At 39.2% G+C, this 20,355-nt stretch overlaps 1 protein-coding gene across 1 annotated transcript in view; it reads left to right on the top strand.

Annotated features, from left to right (window-relative positions):
- The window catches only part of SMYD3 (SET and MYND domain containing 3), a 556,176-nt gene that overhangs the window by 154,534 nt on the left and 381,287 nt on the right, over positions 1–20,355 (top strand). The window lies entirely within an intron of this gene.

The following is a 20,355-nucleotide window of genomic DNA, read 5'->3' on the forward strand; positions in this document are numbered from 1 at the left end:
AATTGTACAAAGAGACATGGGATTTGGTGAGTGAGATGTGTACTTTAGAAACCTCTTTCTACAAGGTGGTTGGGAGAGGAGTAAAACCTAGACCAGGTTACTACTGCAGCAATCAACTCAGGAGATGTGGTCTTACACTGTGGCAGTGGTGTAAGGAGGGAAGGAGAAATTGTAAGGTGGAATTGCTAGGCTTGGAGCCTGCCCACCGTAGGTGGAGGTGGTAGAAAGAAAGCAGTTCTAAGAGGACCCCTGTGTCTCTAACTTGGCAAACTTGGCAAGTGATTGGCAGTACCTTTCAGAAAGACAGTGAAGAGGATACAGGAGGGTTGGCAGTAGGGGGAAGAGAGGAAAGAGAGTTGCGTGTATACATCATGGATTCTCTTTCCTTGAGATACTTCTGGGACATCCAAGGGAATGTATTTAGAAGGGAGCTGGGTACATAGGACTGAATCTCAAGTTAGATTTGGATAGGAAATGGAGACTTGAGAATTCAAAAGTATGTAGAGGATAGCTGATTCTGTAGAGGTAAAAATAATTTAGGGAGAGGGTGGAAATGAAGAAGACAGCAGATGGAACCTTGTGGAACAGAAATATTTCAGAGGCTAGCCGAGAAAAAGAGAAGCCAGCAAAGATGATTGAGAGCAAGAGGAGTTAGAGGAAATGAAAGATGTCATAGAAACCAAGGGAGAAAAACACATTTCAAGAAGGAAGTCAACGGTTTTAACCTATAAAGGGGTCAATTAAGATGTGGACTGAAAAGTGTTCATTGATTTCAGTAATAAAGAATTCTTGAGTGAGCTTTCCTAAAGCACCTTAGTTAGAGGGATGAGTGCTGGATCTTTCAAGAAATTTGGCCACGAATAGGAGGAGAAGACAAGCATGGCAGTTAGAAGGGGAATGTACTTTTTTGGTTGGTTGATTGTGTTAAAGAGATTTCAGCTTGGGGCTAGTAAAGATTCAAATTTAAAGCTAAATGGGAGGAGAGCATTATTAATAATGAAGTGAGATTTCTGAGAAGGTGAGAGCGAAGGAATTAACCTTGAGTCCTGGAGTAGGCACTTCTCCTCTGACACCACTGTGGGTTGTTAGAAATTTCCCTGGAGAGGTATCACCAGTAGGAGGGCTTCGACGAGCCCCATACCCTCAAAAACGGAAGCACATGAGTCTATGTCAGTGTGTGCCTTGTGCTACTTTGAGATCGGAGTCCCCTGATGTTTAAACTTTCCTTCTGTTAATGGCTTCAAATAAATCACAGCGTAGTGAAAAAAGTATCCATTAGCCACACTTATGTTAAGGCAGCTTTCTATAAGTTCCAGGGGCTTCAGGGTGGGTACTTAAGTACACATAGATGAGGCAGAAGAAGTGAGTAATTTGTTGTGAAAGCTGCACAACAAACCAAGCTCAGAAGTGGCCTGCCAGCGCTGGGCTCTTCTGATGAGGCCCATGACATCATGGACCCATCATGGACCCGTGACATCTTGAAAGGGTGATAATGATATAACGGTCATCTGTTGACCTTGTTCCTTAGGTTTTGTCAACAGCTGTGGTACTCCTGGCTTGATTTCCCTCTGCCATTTGCTCAGCAGCTTATGTTGCTTTGTGATACAAAGACTTCTGTCTCAGCATGACCTTTTTACCCCGGAATACTGTCAAGTCATAGTTGACAATACCTGCTCACAGTCCTTTGTTTATGGAAAACTTGTAGTCTGTCATGCCTCTTACTGTGTCACATGGTTTACTACAGCATATACCTATAATTATGCAGTGCTATGCTGGAGTGACTAGCATGTCAGAATGGATTTTTATTAGCAGTGTATTTGCCCATTCAGTGATCGTGTCTGCTTTAAGACGTGACAGTTATAGTAAGGTGAAGATACAGACATACTGGATTGGTCGTGGGAAGTAGTATTGACTCCTTTACTGCCTACCTAGCTGCATGATGATCAAATTCATTTCCCCCAAGACCAATATCTTCTTCTTTCTATTGTAATTAGGTTTCTCATTCTGCAAGTGAACTATGATAATAAATACTGCATGTTTGGCATGTTTTCTCAAGTATGAAAATAAAAGCCGATACTTAATGTGTAAATTACAGCTGAACATAGGTCCAGACATATGGTTATTAGTGTTGTTTAAATCACTGGGACTTCTTGTCACCACTGTTACAAATGTCCTCAAAGGGCCTTCAAATTGCTTCCTTGTCTGTCCTCTGGATAAAAAGAAATGTGATTTTAAATGCATGGATTTCATATTTATTTGGCCCTTTATTTGGTGGTCCACATAAAACAGCAACAGCCAGAACTGAGAAGTCCAGATGCACTGGGCTTGCTCAGACGCCTTGTGGTCTCTAAACATTTGGTCTAGTGTTTCTGGCTGAAAGCCAGCCATGAATTATACTTTCCATACAACTGTTAGCTCGCTGCCTTCTCAGAGCGTGATCTGCAAGATGTACTCATAAGACTCCGAATTTGAATTGCAAATTTGTGTGTGAATATTATTTTACAAGTAGTCGGAAAAGAAACCAAAGGGGAACATTTCCCTAATTGTTAGCAAGCTGTACACATAATTTGTAGCTGACGCTCATCTTGACCATCTCGTCGTCGGGATTGACACGGAAATGCCAACATTCTCGAATCTTTTTCTTTTTTAACCTTATTAACCTTTGTATTTTCTGTTGTGCTTAAAGTATAACCTTGTTGAATCACCATGTGTAACAAATAGTCTTAGTTTTTAAATGGGGGAAATTACGTATTATTTTAACATGTGGAAAATTGCCCCTGTTAAATTGCCGGAGGAATGTCCTCAGAAATGTGTTTATTAATGATTACTTTTCTTTCAACCGTTTGTATTTGGTGACAGAATCATTGATGATGACGACATTAGTGTGGTAAATGATGAAGATTGTATGTCTCATTTTGTGTGTTTGCTTCAGAATCAAGCTAGATTTGCTTTCCTCTCCTGGGCAAGGGAAAAAGAGAGAAAGTGAGAACAAAGAATCTGGAGTTTCTCCTCCTCATTTTGTGAGGCTTATGTGCTTTTGTTCTTCTGTCTCGCCAGTATTGCTTATTGATATTAGGAACACTAAACTCTAGGTACTGGAAAGGAAAGCAGCGGAATGAAGGATCACCAAATGGCTGCGGCCTTGACAGTGTGTTGATGTGGCCAAAACTCTCACCCTGTAAGTTGAAGTCCAAGTCAAGCCTTGACGTTTCTTCAAAGCCCGATTTTAAGTTTAGACAAGTTATTGTTTTCGCAGGTGCATTTCACTGGTGAAAAAACTTCCTCTAGAGAAATGACACCTACGGAATTTAATTTCAGAAATTAGCTGTAGAGTCTCTTTCTTGATAGCTTTTGCTCTGTTCCTTGACCAGTTTCCTCTCTGTTCACACGCTAATATAGGTAAGTTTACTCTGTCACTTTTTCTCCTTTAGCCAGAGCAATAACATAGTTTGGAATGTCGTCCAAACACCCCTTGGAAGTATGGAGGAGCCCACTCGGTCACCAAGGGGATGGCTTCTTTTAGATCAGTGTACTTGCTTTTGCTCGCTTCTGGTTTTCTCCCCATAGGCCCACAGAGGTACTGTGAAAAATATACCAGGGATTTTCACCACCTGCACTGATAGTTTGGAAATTATTTTAAGCAGGGTAGCTCCCTGTATTCAGAGCATTTGCAAATGGCTCCTACCCAGGGAGCTTCCAGGTAACTCCTGACCGGGGTTGACCTCCATCACGTCTGTGGTGCCCTGTTGGTAAGTCCGACCACTGCTGGGGGGCCAGGTAAAACCCCCCTAGCGCTAATAGCGATGAATACTAACAAGCGTACTGAGCATTTGCTCTGTATATGCACTGTGCTGAGCACTTTATTTTAATTATCTTGTAAAACAGCCACTCTTGGTGGCAGATTTACATACACTATTCGATCTGCAAAGAAAAAATGGTATCAAAGGATACTTTTCAAACCGTTAGAACCTGACTCTCATAGAAATACAGATTGAAATGTGTTAGTGATTTTATTCGCTTACGAATGAGGGAACCACTGAGAGTTAGTGCTTGTTCCAAGAGAGTTTAGGCATTAAAAACAAATAAGTTAGAATGCAGAGGCTCGGTGGGAGACAAAAGTGATGACGTTTTGCGGTAACACCACCACTTTCAGGACCATCCTTTCTATTAGACAGACATCTGCAAGTTAACATGTGATTCCACAGTGTCTGCACGCTAGTGGCATGATAAAGTCAAACGAGGGGCATTCTCGAGAATTCAATAAGCCCTGGGCAGGCCTGCTAAATGGTACCTCAGTTTGACACTGACAGGACCTGTGGTTCTCTCACTTTTTCCTTTGTTCATGTTTTGGATCATTTTAATAACTTCTTTATATTTTATAACTTTATATTCTCTAGCTACTTTTTCTCACAAGCCTCCACCCCCCGCGTAAAGTGAGGAACGGCGTCACTAGGACACACTTGCCGTTTTATGGGCCTCTGCTTCTTCTAGTTGAAGCAGTTTTTCTCGGGCAGCTCAGTTTCTTCAGGTCAATGCCCAACCCTTTGCATTTTCTCCTTCATTTGGTTTCTGTGGCAGTGGGAGCAAGGCTGGCCCCAGGTCCTTTCTCATCTCTGCCCCAGGTGGTTTATCTAGTCTGCTCCCTGGACTGGCCTTGGCCTCTGCTCTTGTGATCTGTCCGCCTTGGCCTGTCCTCTCCTTACCCATCCTGTCGGTGTCTCCCCATCACCCTGCTGGGTTACAGGGAAGTTCAGGACCCCCTGCACACCATACACACCTGGCTTTGGGGTCCCGGAGGCCATGGCTGGAGTTTGCTTCCTATTCTGTGTTGGTTACAGTTTTTGAATCAAATGGAGGCTCCTCTTAAAAGCTGTTGTTCTAAATCCATGCTACACATTAGAATCAGCACTTTAGAAAATGACCAATGCCCGAGTACCTCACCCCAGACCAATGAAAATGTCTGGGGGTTCAGTCAGGCACTAGAATGTTCCAGAGGCTTCCAGGTGATTCTAATGTGCCACTGTGCTCTGGCAAGCAGGTCACCACCAGTGAGGTTCTCAAGTCTTCCTCATCCCTAGTTGTTAAAACTGATGTTTACGGGATTTGGAAAACATGTTTTCTCCTGACAAGACATAGGTTTCAAAAATGTTTTCTTGCTGTTGACTTAAAATAATGATTTCTAGGTGTCAGAACTGAACAGGGAGCCTTTCTCTTTGTAGTCCTGTTTCAAGAAACTTAAATATCCCTTAGGCAAATGGATGCCTCTGGCGAAATCACAGGCAGGGTCAGGGAGAAGGAAACACAAAAAGCAAAGCTAATTAATACGTATATTTCAGGAATAATTCTCCAATAAGTTAGTGTTATCTCCATCTTAGAGGTGTGAAAACTGCGGCAAAGAAAGGTTCAGTAAAACTTGCCCAAGATGACTTAGCAAATGATGAAACTGGACTTTAAACCAAATGTGTTTCACTTCAGCCCTGCATGAACTTGGAGGTAAGTTCTTCCGGTGTCCTAACTTAACAGATAAAGTATGCCAAATACATTTTTAGAAAAGATCAACTATTAAGTGACTAGATTCATGAGCTTCTACTACAAAAGCTTTTAAACGTGTAATGAAACTGTAAGTTGACATCTTTGGCTCATCTGACCTAATCATTATTCAAAACACCATTTATAGGAGAAAATATATTCTCCTAAGTTCAGAACAGCTTTGCACTTGAAACATCAGACCTTTGGGGCTTTTCTTTATTAATGTTTTCTTATCAATCAATATTCAGGAAGTTCTCAAATGATTGCTGGTTTTTAAAATGTGATTTTATTATATCGTGGGGTCAAATATTTTCCAAAGATACACAACTCCACTTTTATAATGAAAATCTGAATAATACTGGAGGTATCACACTCCTTGACTTTAGCTTGTACTACAGGGCTACAATAATCAAAACAGCATGCTATTGGCAGAAAAACAGACACATAGACCAATGGAATAGAATTGAGAACCCAGAAATAAAACCATATAAATATGGACAGATAATTTTTGACAAAGAAGGTAAAAACATACAATGGAGGAAAGACAGCCTCTTCAGTAAATGGTGCTGGGAGAATTGGATAGCCACGTGCAAAAGAATGAAACTGGACTGTTATCTGTCACCATCTACCAAAATTAATTCAAAATGGATCAAAGACTTAAGCATAAGACCTGACACAATAAACTGCATAGAAAAAAACGTAGGTACTAAACTTATGGACCTTGGGTTCAAAGAGCATTTTATGAGTTTGACTCCAAAGGCAAGGGAAGTAAAAGCTAAAATAAATGAATGGGACTATATCAAACTTAAAAGCTTCTGCACAGCAAAAGAAACCATCGACAAAATAAAGAGGCAACCAACTGAATGGGAGAAGATTTTTGCAAACAGTGCCTCTGATAAGGGGCTAATATCCAAAATATGCAAGGAACTCATGAAACTCAACAACAAAAAAACAAACAACCCAATTGAAAAATGGACAGAGGACCTGAAGAGACGTTTCTCCAAAGAGGACTTACAAATGGCAAATAGACATATGAAAAAATGCTCAACATCACTAATCATCAGAGAGATGCAAACAAAAACCACATTGAGATATCACCTCACCCCAGTCAGGATGGCTTTCATCAACAAGACAAATAGTAACAAGTGTTGGAGAGGCTGTGGAGAAAAAGGAACCCTCATGCACTGTTGGTGGGAATGCAGACTGGTGCAGCTGCTATGGAAGGCAGTGTGGAGGTTCCTCAAAAAATTACAAATAGAATTACCATATGACCCAGCAATCCCTCTCCTGGGTATCTACCCAAAAAATCTGAAAACATTTATCCATAAAGACACGTGTGCTCCAATGTTCATTGCAGCTTTGTTTACGGTGGCCAAGACATGGAAACAACCAAAATGTCCTCCGATAGATGAATGGATAAAGAAGTTGTGGTATATATACACAATGGAATACTATTCGGCGGTAAGAAAAGATGATATAGGAACGTTTGTGACAACATGGATGGACCTTGAGAGTATAATGCTAAGCGAAATAAGTCAGACAGAAATAGCAGAGAACCCTATGATTTCACTGATATGTAGTATATAAACCAAAAACAACAAAAGAACAAGACAAACAAATGAGAAACAAAAACTCATAGACACAGACAATAGTTTAGTGGTTACCAGAGGGTAAGGGGGTGGGGGGTGGGAGTTGAGGGTAAGGAGGATCAAATGTATGGTGATGGAAGGAGAACTGACTCTGGGTGGTGAACACAATGGGATTTATAGATGATGTAATACAGAATTGTACACCTGAAATCTATGTAATTTTGCTAACAATTGTCACCCAATAAATTAAAAAATAATCAATGGGAGAAAAGTTTTCCATTTGAATTTGGAATTCAAAAAATCTGATAATCAAACATTTGTGAGGCAACAGACCTATTCTTTAGTCAACACCTATTGAGTGTCGGATATGTTCCAGGCCTTGTGCCAGGCGCTGAATATACAAAGATGAACAAAAACAATGTCTTTTCTATTCACAGTTATATTGCTAAATTATTACTACATACCAATCTCTAAGATCAAGATTTTTTTTCAGATATTCAGGGAGTTGGTAGAAAACAAACACTCATTTTCTCAGGATCTAAGTACAAAACCTATGTCCGTCTTGTGTCATTCTCAAAAGTGTACATTGAGTGAAAAGTTGGGCAAATTTTTATGGCAAATTTCAAATAAATGTGGACTTCCCAAGGCTGTGGATAATGTTTGCTTATAAGAGGCAATGATGGGGGGGCAAGTTTTTGATTCCCAAATTAAGGAACAAGTGCTGGGACCAGAAGACAAGGTTTGTTAATTATCCTTCATGACGCTTTTTGTGGGGTGAATGAAGGCTTTGCTTCAGAGTCAGGAACCTCAGAGGATGGAAGTTTTGCTCATGTTTGCCCAGGTGACCCTTGGAAGCTAAGTGCGGGAGTCCTGCAGAGAGTGAAAGGACAGCTGACAGGCGTCCCGCTCAGCTGGGGTCTTTGTTATGTGCATGCCACACGATTCCAGATGCTGGAGGCAGAAGTGCTGCAGCCATGTCTGTGGGGAAATCTTAATCTAACAGCTCATGTTGCCTGATACACAGCCTCTGACAGCCTGTATGTCAGATAACACTCTCGATATTGGCGTAAGACTGCAGGTGGCCTGGAATGCACCTCTCGTGCAAGATTTCATTTCTAAGAAATATTTGTAATCTTTTTTTCGAGAGCAATTTGCTTTCATTTTTCTCCTGGCTGGTGTGCTATTTTACTTACATATTGATGTGTAAAATGTAAACACTTAAGAATAATCTGATGCAAACATCTCTTATGATTTCTTTATCAATTATTGGAAGCTGGACTGAGCTGGATGGTGTATGTGAAGGTTGTGTGAAGGTCACAGTTGACATGGGTCTGAAATCTGGACTGTGCTACGGTCTTTGATTATGACTGAATAGAGTGATGCGTGGGAGATGTAAATTCTAAAGACACAGTAAGCAGGGGTCCGGGTAGATTTCTGTGAGTACTATAAGTTCTGTGCACAAATGGTCCTGTGCTTTTTCAATGTTATAGTTGTGGCAATTATATTTTTTCTGGTCTCAGAAGCAAGTGCCAATGAGGGATTCATGGAGCAGAAAATTTGAAATTTGGGCCATATTGGTTGATTTGAGGCCCCAGTTACAAAAATAAGACACACACAAGTACACAAGTGTATATAAATGGGAATTTCATTTATACATGAACAAAGGAAGCTTTCCTCTGGGGCCAAATACTGACAGGAAAGGGAAAGGGAAGGAAGGTAGGATGGACTCATGTAACACATTTACAACCCAGTTTAGCCCGGGTAAGGATTCTGAGGTCCTATCTCTGCTCAGATTGAGAGTCCAGGGCAAGACTTTGGGGAGAAGTTGTGGAGGGGTTATAGTACTGGTAGTTGCTCATGTTTATTGGGCACTTATGTCCCACGTGGTACACTAAGCTCGTTGCGTTTGATAGCTTGCTTTTATAATCGAGGTAATCTTACTCTATTTGATTTAGAAGGTGACTTGCCCAAGATTACAGGTGCTCAACTTCATTCTGAACCCAGAGACCAGAACCCAGACCACTGCTTTGTTCTCTGTGGGGCTCCACATGTCCTCAGTGAACTTGAGATTTTTAAGGTGGCCATTGCTGAGCAGCAGAACCCTACAATCCTCCTTTCCCCGCCTCCTACCTTTACCAGGGAAGGTGCCGGATGGGGAGGGTCAAGTCCAGTCCCTCTGAAGGCATGGTTTTGTAGCTGTGGTGTGGCATAGGTTGGGACCACACGGAAAGTACTGGGCTTGTTCATTCCTGTTTGGCGAGAGAGGGAGGATCTCAGTGTTACCGTAGGTAGTGAACGACCACAGCAAACCAGTTTCATTTATACTCTTCGCTAGGCAGTTTTTGTTGACTGTTTAGTTATTTTAGTCATGAATACATTTTAATCATTTTTTTTCCCATAACATATGTTGAAGCAGAAGTCTCATCTGCTAGAAGCAATATTAAAAATGCTTACATAACAATAATGTTGACACCACAGATCATTTGTATCCAAACAAAGAAGTTTAACTACTGTACTTCATTTATCTTCATCTGTCTGAAATGTCAAGAAAAGAGATGTTGAAAAATAAGGGGAAGTAAGGAAAAAGAAAAATACATTAGCTTTTTCGGAACGTAACAGAAATTATGGATCTCTACATTGTATGTGTTTTCACTATTTTCTTCTTTCCATGATTTCTTTTCATGAGTCCTTCTTCCTTTTCATAAATTTCTTTTTCTTTTTTCTTTCCCTCCCTTAATAGCTTCCTGGTTCCAATAAAGTCCATCTTCTGATGTAGGAGCTGACTAGTGTTTCGCTGTAGCGTTCTGCTTACTCTTGTTCTGGGACTCCTTTTCTTGCCATAATTAAGTATGGATATCTGTGTTCAGGAATCAAACTTTTCCTCTTGTTTCCTCCACTACTTTCTCAGTACTTAGGCACAGGTCATGCATATAGCATACATTTTATGTCACATTTGTTCAATAATATATTCATTTATATATTCTGCAGACAGTTTTTGAGTGCCTCCTACTATGTGCCAGTTATTGGGGATGTACTAGGTTCTGGGGCTACAAAGATGACAATGACATCATCTCCTATGTTTAAGATGATCATATTAGAACAGATCTTTCCTCATCCATAAAATAAGCATAAAAATACATCTCTCACAAAGTTACAAGTCAGGTAAATATGACAGTATCTGGAAATCACCAAACTACAGTCCCTGACACATAATAGATCATCAGTAAATGGCAGCCATTATTGTTCATGAAGTACTGTGGTTTCATAAAGAAGGGAGAGATCAGTGTTTCCTGGGTTGGTTCAGTGAAGAATCTCAAGTGCACCGAGGTCCATGAGGCAGGATATCCCACTAACTTTATGGTAGCCTTGCTTCCTTCCCACCTTTGCAATAGCCAATCATATGCTATTTTAATTCTCCAGTGTGTCCTTTTTAGTGACTTGTCAGTGTCTAGAGGGCAGGTGCTATAATTCTGAGCTTCTTTGCTTCTCTGTGGTCTTTTAGAAATCTGTAAATGTTTATTGAATGAATTAACTTGTAGAATAAAAGGCTAGGTTCCAGGAAATACTTAAGTGGAATACAGAATGTAATTGCTAGATCTTTGCAAGTATTAATAGCCAAAGTTCTGAGGCTGGAAGGCATCTTTCCACTTGCAGTGGTGGGGCTAACCATCTTTTTCCTGCGTCATGTGTTTGATATGGCAGACCGATCAAATGCAAGTTCCAACTGTAGGACGCAGTTAGGTATTGTAGCATCTGATAAACGCAGAAACAGAAAGGAGGAGACCAGCAGGGGTCACCTGGATACCAGCTTAGGTTCCAAGGACGGTAGTTTTCACTTCTCTGTAAAGTGGAGTGAGAGTAGAAACTGAAAGATAGCCCAAGTATAAGCTTTTCAATTTCAAGCTATAGCAGGGAATTGCCAAAAATTTAGGTAGAAATCTCGCACCCTCTTTAAAGGATGATAAAGACCATCAGTGACAGCAGCTAAATTGTGACAGTAGGTGATTTGGCTTTCTGTTCTCTGACATGGAAGAAGAGGGATTTCAGCTGAACTTCCTTTCCTCACCGACTACTTTGCATTGACGTATGCGAAGAGGGGCCTGGAAATATGATTGATGTGCATTTCTTTCATCTGATTTGCTTGATAAGCTTTATAACCTAATACTTTAATTTATGCCTATATTTCTGTTAGCTGGCTATACCGATACACCAGGGTTTGTCATAGCGTACCTGTGACATGTCAATATTTCAGAGTTATAATAAGACACTGGACATGAAATGATTTACTTCTGGGCACTAAACTTCAAGTAAAATAACATACATATTTATTAGGTTGGTACAAAAATAATTTTTAACCTTTTCAACTGCAATTACTTTTGCACCAACTTAATATATATTTGTATACTTTATGTCATTTTGTTTTATATATAAACATATTTTTATATAAACATATTTTACATATAAACATATATATTATATAATATATATAAAGCATATAAATACATAAACACACACATACATACAAATACATACAGGGTACCAAAAAAAGTATGCATATTTTAAGAAACAAAAAAAACCATTAAAATTGTAATATACCGATAACAAAAGATGAATGCAAGTCACGTTTGACTCCTGCAATGACAAGGGGTACTCAAAGTGGTTACCATCAGCGTCCAGACACTTCTGATTACAGCGAACTACTGCTCCATAGATAACATCTCTTAAAATGTGTGTACATGTTTTTGGCACCCTCTGTGTTAGCTGGATGTTATCTTGGAGGATTTGAATGGCCTTTTCTTTGCAACCTAGATGTATGGGGTTGACATTTATAAGACCAGCTCCCAAATGCTAAGAGTATGATGTGTGCTAAAACTTGGTTCCTGCATGCAGCTGAAAATAAGTACGTACTCTTAGCAGATAGAATAATTGTTTTCTTAATGCCTTAGTTTACCTTTTTTTCAAGATAGTAGCTCCTTGTTACTTACTATAGTTATTGAACTAAAGGTTCTTACATTAAGATTGGAGGATGATAGACTCTTAGACCTGGAAAATACCCTATGGGTCATAAGCCCCTTGTTTTGTAGGAGGCGGTGCGATGTGTCATGGGTGGCAGAGCACGTTAGATTTCTTTATTGTTCTTTTTCCATGACACCACATCCTTTTATTCTTTCCATACTGTTCACTATTCTGCATATTCGACTTTAATGCTAAATGTGTTACAGAAGCTGAAACCCTTCCTTTGTTTTGCACCCCACTTTTTTAGTTGTAGACTAGACCCCCAGGCACCTGAGGATTAGGTACAGCAGTCTCCCCTCCTGGTGTTAGGGGCTCTTTGAGGTTTTTGTGAGCCTTGTCCACGGGGGCCCCTTGGAGCCAAGGGAGTGTGTCTCCCCAGAAGGGAACGGGGCGCGGGCCAGAAAAGACACAGGGTAACATGCTTCCTGCAGCGCGCTTAGGGGCGCTTGTGAGGTCTGAGATCCATGTGTAGTAACACTTTAGGGCCTGGAGATGATCGACTAACGTGGTATCAGGAAGGAAGACAGGGCGACATTGCTTACTGAACTAAGTGGCTACATGGTCTGGACAGCAGATACGCAGCTCGGCCTAGCACTTGTGTTCTGCAAAAGCCCGCTTTATTGGGTACATGTTTTTTCTTTTTAACCACTTAACTATCTCCTTCTCTGTTTATATCAGTTTTCTGTTGTGAGTGACAAATTTGCTACAAACTTTGTGGCTTAAAACAATATATATTTATTTTATTTCATAGTTTCTCTGATTCCAATAGTTAACTTCTGTATCATCTAAATTTTACAATCCTCTGGTATATTCTTCCTTCGGTTTTATTATTCTAAGTTTCACATCTGGGCTTCTTACAATGCCTGACTTCTCTAGAAAGAACGTAGTCATATAATAAAAAAACACTGATGGGAACCCATCGACATGCAGCCCCATGTTTCATCTGGGCCTCTTGCTTCAAGTCTCTGTTGCTGCTTGCTCTGGACTCCATTCTCCAAAGGTGCATGTTTAAAATAGCTAAGTTGCTATACAGAATGGAAAGCATTATATGACTTTTAAAACATTCTTGAACTCAGGGTTTTCACTAATTCAGGCTGAGAGTCCTTCAAAACAATCCAAATCCATCCAAGTTTTACTGACTAGCCCATAAACCCTGTGAAATAAAGTGTGTCACCACAGAGATAGGCAGTCAGAGAGCCAATCAGATCCCACGGGAACACAACATACGGCATCTCTCAGAGTACAAAGAGCCAGTAACTACCGTCCCAGCCTTGCTCCCCTGCTGTCCGCTATATCAGAATTCAGTTTTACAAGTAATGTACTTGAAATGTTAAGCCAGCACTCTTAAGGTTATTCAAGAATACTTGGCAGAATAAATTCAAGAGGCATACTGGAGTATGGGGAAAAGATATGAATTTTAAATTAGCCAGATCTGGATTCTAATTCTGGCTCCATCACTTATTACCAAGTATTTAACTTCTGAGCTTGTTTCCTGATCTAGAAAATGAGACTATAACATCAACATCACAATGTTAAGTGGATTAAATTCTTATGGCGATAACATAGAAGTCATTCAATTTAGTACTTTTTGAGTTGTTAGTGTAGGCTGTTATATTATGAAGTATATGTACTGAGTGAGTGTTTAGTGGGATACAGTGGAATTACTGGTGTTTAGTGTGGTGGACAAAAGGAAAATTTTATTTATTAATTCGGTTCAGACATGGATGCTTGTTGGTCTTCACTGATCCTAATTTAGTAAAGAAAACTTGTACATTTTTATTCTTCAGCTACTTCAGATTAACCAAATTATCAGGTTAACGGTGATGTTAATTCGAGTTTGGATCATTTTATTAGCAGTGATATGATTCCCAACTGATACTTGATAAACTATGTGGGAAATGATAAACAGAAGCTTCCAAAACCCTAAAATTACCTGGAGAGAAATCTGAGCGTGTACCATGCCACACAGCCCCACACCTGGGAATGGTGACATGTGTGAGGTCCGCTCACTAATACTCATAGAACAAGACAAAGGGCCTTGCTGCTTTAGCGACCAACAGAATAAAGATGAAGGACCTTAGGCGTGGTCTGAGAACAGAAGTCTGCTGAAACGAGGAGGTGGAAGTGAAGTTGACTAAAAGGCGTCTTTCAATTCAGCAAGTATTGTTGAGCTTGCAATTCTGCCCAGATCCCTAAGGTGCAGTATCTGCCTTTGGGTTACATTCCAGGAAGAATATGTCACGGGTCGTAAGAGAAATACCGAAAAAGTGGTCTGAGGGTAAACCAGCCTGTCTAGCCGGATAGTGAGGACAATTATGGATGGCTTCAAAGCCTGTGACATTGGAGTTGGTTCTTCAAAATAAGTGAGATTTCAACAGCCCGGGGAGGAGGAGACGACATTCTCATGTAAACAGTGATTTGTCTGATAAGGTTTCTCTGCTGCTATACACACACCAGGCACAGTTTGCTGGCATTGGAGAAGTGTAAGTAGTATGTTCCAATGACAATTTGAAAATGTTTCCCCAAAGCATAATTCATATGAAATTTTTGGGACTTGCCTATGGACTGGGAATAATCAAATAACATAAACCATGTTTTCAATTTTTTAAAAATGAACCCAGAATATAGATTTACAGGTGTTTTATCAGCTTATAAAACTTCAATTCTTCAACTTCAATTCGTATGTTAACACATGATTATTAGCTTCATAGATCATCTAGGCTGGTTTGTATTTAGGCTACGCAGATTTATTTGAATATTGCTCTAGTCTGCCTTTAAAAGTCAGGCAAGTATTCTGATAAAAACTTGCAAAGTGAATTTTATATTATTTAGTATTCTGTAACTTTGGGGCAAGACATTTGTAAGGTTCATAAAACTAGATATTACTATTCATAAATAAAGCTGCCCCAAGAGACGTTAATGGAAGAGAATTAAGAAACCATGGAAAATGAATGAGAAAAGAAATATATTTTTGGCAATTTACATTTTTTACTTGGGATTATATTGCCTTTTGAGTTTTTACTTAAAAAGAGAATTTCTTTTTCTCATTACCCTTCTAAAGACTAACAATATAGTATTTTCCCTAAATAAAGTAAAATTATTACTAAAGATTTTGAGTTGCGTTAATAAAATTATTGAACAAAAATGTATCGACTTTTTACTCTGTGTCAGGTTCTTTATGGACATATAAAGATGAGTAAGTGATCTCTGTCTTCATAGACTTTATTATATGGCATATGAACAACTTACTGTAATAAATGTCCTAGCACTCTAATAGTATGAACAAAACAGTGTGGGAATGCAGAAAACTGTTGATTCTTTTAGGGCGGTCTAGAAATGATATTTGGACTGGTCCTTGCAGAATGAAGATAAAGTTTCCCAATGGAAAAAAGAAGGCGGGGTCGGAATGGGAAACCATGTCATTTCTGGTAGTTCTCTTCCTGCTCTTTGAAAGAGTGCTGAGCTTTTTAAGGATCATAAGCGTTGCTATATGGTGAGCAAAAATGTTTATTAAATGACTATTAAGGATGGACTAAAATGGAACGGTTGTGAAAGAGGATTTGTGTGAGTCTCTTTGGAAATCAGATTTTCAGCACACAGAAGAACTGAAAAAGTTAGTGGTCTCTTGAACAAGCTGAAAATTCTAAGGAGGTGAGTCAGTTGTGTCTGCTTTATTTTATTTTATTTTTTTTATAAAGAGGAAATATGTGGACCTTAAGTGTTGAAAACATTTGTGAAAGATTAGCTAATGAAGAACAGAAGATTCTCAAACCCAGTACCTCGGGGGGAAAAAATCCATTATTTCATTAAGTTGAAGATTGTCCATGGCAAGGGATGGAAGTGATTCTCACTTCCTTTCACATAATCCTACTTTAAAAAGCAAGCACTGGGGGAGTATTTTCCGTTGATCCTTTGCTTCATCAACATGCCCCCACAGGAGGAGGCTTGTATGTGCTGGACAGTGAGCTCATTTATTTATTAAGATATGTGATGGCCACTGAATGCCACCATGTTTCTGACATATTTAGTCCTCCTGCTGATTTGCTGGCCTTTCATCGTTGGTTCCTGTTTATGTTGAGACTAGCTGACATGCAAATATCCTAAGACCTATCATCTCTGAAAGATGTGTTCTTTAACTGAGACATGCAGGCTGTCTGGAGTCTCTCTGGTGTGTCTTTCTGCTGGCTCACATTCATGAAGCAAGTTCATTCTAAAAAAAGGAAAATATGTCAGTACTATATGCTGACCAGAAGGCTCAGTGTGATCCATTGTCAGTAAAGAAGAACTATGTGAAAGAAATTAGCTGGTGTTGCGTTAATGTCTCACAAAATCCGGAAAAACAAAAGCCAGCAGGATTATTTCCTAACCGTATTTCCCATCACAGGCACCTTTGATTTGAAAGTCACTCTCCTCTAGGATTTTACTTCTTCAAAATGGTCAGCCGGAAACTGACTTCCTCCATCTAGTAGTAAGATTGCTGATACTTTATTCTCCCATCACAGAATTGTGAGAATTAAGCAACAAACTCCATGTAAGGTGTTGAGAACACAGTAGACACTCAGTAAATACTAGTTATCATTCATTTTTGGTAAATGCTTACTTTCACTTTTGTTTTTACAGCAGAGTCACTAACTGGTAAGGTAGAAGAATAGTCAGGTCTCAGATCTCAGGAATTGCAGGACTCCTTCAAGTTTCAGACAGGGAAGGCTTTGGTCCAGACTGTCTGCTCTCCATCTGTGAAGATGGTGTATGCAGGCCTCACAGAATGGTCATATGCGAACCACTGCATTGTATGAGAGGTCTTGGCATTAATAAACGACTCCTTGAAGGATGTGGTCTAAGAACCTTGTTGAGGTGTGAGAATAAAATCATATTGAGAAAATATAGAAAAAGTCACCATACTTCATCAATTCTAAGATGCAGATTTTTTTCCACATTTTTTTATGTCTGAAATCAATATGCGTTTTAAAGTCAGTGGCATTTTATAAGTTAATTGACAGCATGTTTTCTTTCTTACTGGTACATAAATAAGAATGCGTCTTAAAATCAACGGCATTTTAGATTTGATGAAGTCTGGTAAATGCTGAACCATGTGGCGCTCACAGGAAGGGTAGTGAGAGTCTAGACAAAGAAGGGTCAGGACAAGACTTCTGAGGAAGTCATGAGTGTTGCATAAAATTTGTCTATTGAGTCGGGTCAAGCCCTCTGGTGTTACTTCTACCACGTGGCTCATGTTCATATTCACCTCTGCTTCTGCCTTATTTCAGGTCCAGACTTCTTATCTGGATTACTTTGGTAACCTGCTGTCTTTCTTCTCTCACCCATCCTTTGAAATGCTTTAAGAGTCCCTTTTAAAAATAGTTCATATCTTGTTAGTGCTCTCCTCAAAAACTTCTAAAAATTGCTGCCCCTCTCTATTCCACCCCCCCACAATAAAATGGACACTGTTTTGTCATGATACAGAATGATTTGGGAGTATGATCTGGTCCCAGTCCTGAATCTACCACCTACTAGTCACAAATCTGGAAAAGGTTCTCAACCTATTATGAGACTGATATGTTAATAATTCTTCACATCGGAAGGTTGTGATGTTTGCTAGTCACCTTGCAAAGGGCTAGTCACATAGTGGATGTTTGATAAATATTAATGTTCCTGCCTAACTCAATTTTCTCACCTGTAAAATGGGATTGATAATTATTGTTCTACTAGCTCGGTAGTGTTACTCTGATGATCAATGGAAATAATTTATGTGAAAGCATAAATTACTTATTATGATTTAAAATGATTATATTTTTATGCTGTACATTACTACTAAGTAAACTCTGAAGTCCTCTGTCCAATTAGAGCTTATTTTTATTGAAGTATCATAGGCCTTTAATAAACTGATTCCAAGGTATCTTACAATTCTTCACTGTACTGCAGCCATATACCTGTCTCTATGTCCCCAAAATATGTCAGGTACTTTGACATTTGTTTGCTTTATATGTTTATGCTACAGGGAGTTTAGTCTTCACTATATTTTGTATTCACGTCCACAAAGATCTGGTTCTGGTATCCTCACCTATTCTGATTTCACTACAAAAATTTGTATTCTGATTTATATTGTGTTAATTGTTTTGTCTGTTTTCTTATGCACCTGACTGAAAGTGACTTAAAGGTAGGGACATGTCTAATTTAACAAAGCACTTTGTCCCCAGAAGTTGTATAGGACAAGTGACTTGAACAAGGTACATGAGGGCAAGCAAAATGGCCTTCTTGACAGTGGGGTTAATGGCTGAAAAGGTAATGCACGTGGAATGTGTACAGCCCAGCTATATTGACCGGCATGGCCAGAGTATTTGGGAAAGCTTTCAGAAGTAAGTATTAAATGGTAGAGTAGTATCTGATTATGGAAATCCCTGTCACCAGCCAGAGAAATTGGGACCCATTGTATCAGGACAGCCATTTTCAATTCTTACTTACCCGCAGAATTTTCTTCTCATGTTTTAACACCAAAACCCCCATGTATAAGAAAGATAAACATGGAGTTGCTGTGGGTGATAAAGATGTTGGATTCCCAGTCTTCCTGGATGCTTGCTCTCCCCCCACTAATGTCATCTTGGCACCTCAGCAGAATAATTGGGGTTTCATGAAGCAAGATTCAAAAACCAGTGTATTACAGACTAGGTGTGACCTTCTTGTACAGGAGAATAGCATGATGGGGGTTGTGCTTCTCATCTGGTAGCAATGGGAGGTCAGTGGGAGAAGGGAGTGTTTGATTTCTTGTTTAATTGCTTTGTGTTCTTTCTGTACCACCTCGCGCCAATGGCTAGTCTTCAGGATTATCCTGTTGAACAGTTTTTGTGGGCAACAATATTAGTTTTCAGCCTGATGTAAGTTATACTTTGTTCTAGTCTACTGATGATTCAAAAAGATACTTAAAATAGGCCCTTGGGAAGGTGGTTGTATTGAATTATTATACCCAGAACAACTGACAAATAGGAAATGAATACCCAAGCGATAGAATACAACAAGAACTATTGATTAAGACGCAATTGGTTTTGCGTCTAAAAGGCAATGTTTTTATTGCTTTAGCTTCCCTCAGAAGTCTGTTTTCTATACCTCAGTTTCCTTGTACCTATAGGTAGGCCGTAAATTTATAAAACAAAACAAAACATTTATTTGTTTTCTACTGTGGTAATATGGTCTTTTGGCTAAGAATCAGAAATTAAAAGCTTGATATATCTGTTGGTTGTATAGGCATCTTACATCTAAGTAATTAAGTTGGCTTAAAGAAATTTGGAGATAAAAGATTAATTGTATACCACCTAATGAGGAGGAATATAATTATTTAAGCCAGTTACAGTCTTATACACTTTTCATTTAAGATATAAGTAAGTGGTTAATATAATTTCTTTTTTTCTGAGATACATTCTTTTAAGTGTTGAGATTTATCACTATTCTTTGGGTTAGATCATGCCTTTGGAAAGAATGGCTTTTTTTTTTTTAAGAATGAAAAAGCATAATTTATTGAGAGAGGATGGCTCACACAGAAGGAAATCAGTCATTTTCCCATTTTTACTACTAAGTTATATCATAAGCAGTTATTTTGAATGGTAATGTGGAGAAGTGTGTGTTTTAAGCAGGATGTTATTAAATGAAGAAAAACAAGTAAGGTGATTTTTCTGGAATCTTACATTATTAAGATCCGCTGGTTCAGAAGCAGACATTTTCTGTATACTAAGAAGGCTTAAAGGTTAGAGAGTAGAAAGAAGGTGATCAGTGTCTAGTATGCTCAACCCCAATGCCTACCAGAGAATTTATTTCTGGAGTGGAGGCCAGGTGTAATTATAATCATCTGCATTTTACAACATAGAAACTGAGGCTCAGAAAAGTGAAGTCACTTGCTCAAGATGAGGTAGCTTGTAAATGGCATGGAGTGCATCCAAACTCATCCGCATGTGATTGGAAAGTAGTCCATGCACTCATCTTTACATTGCATGGCTTTCTTAGCTTGCTTTTTTGGCCAACACTATGCATTGTGCCGTGAGTCTATGAAAATGCATTAGAAGACCATGCCCATGCGATGTTTGTCATTGAATTTGGTAATCAAATCACAGACTCTTGAAATAACTAGATAATGTGTAGTGGTTTATCTACACACTGGGTTGAGGGAATGTGCACTATACTTCTCTGATTGTGTTAATTTGATATGCAGGTATTTGCCACTTGGCATAGGCTT

This window comes from Rhinolophus hipposideros (genome assembly GCF_964194185.1).
Source record: "Rhinolophus hipposideros genome assembly, chromosome: 26".
NCBI lineage: Eukaryota > Metazoa > Chordata > Mammalia > Chiroptera > Rhinolophidae > Rhinolophus > Rhinolophus hipposideros.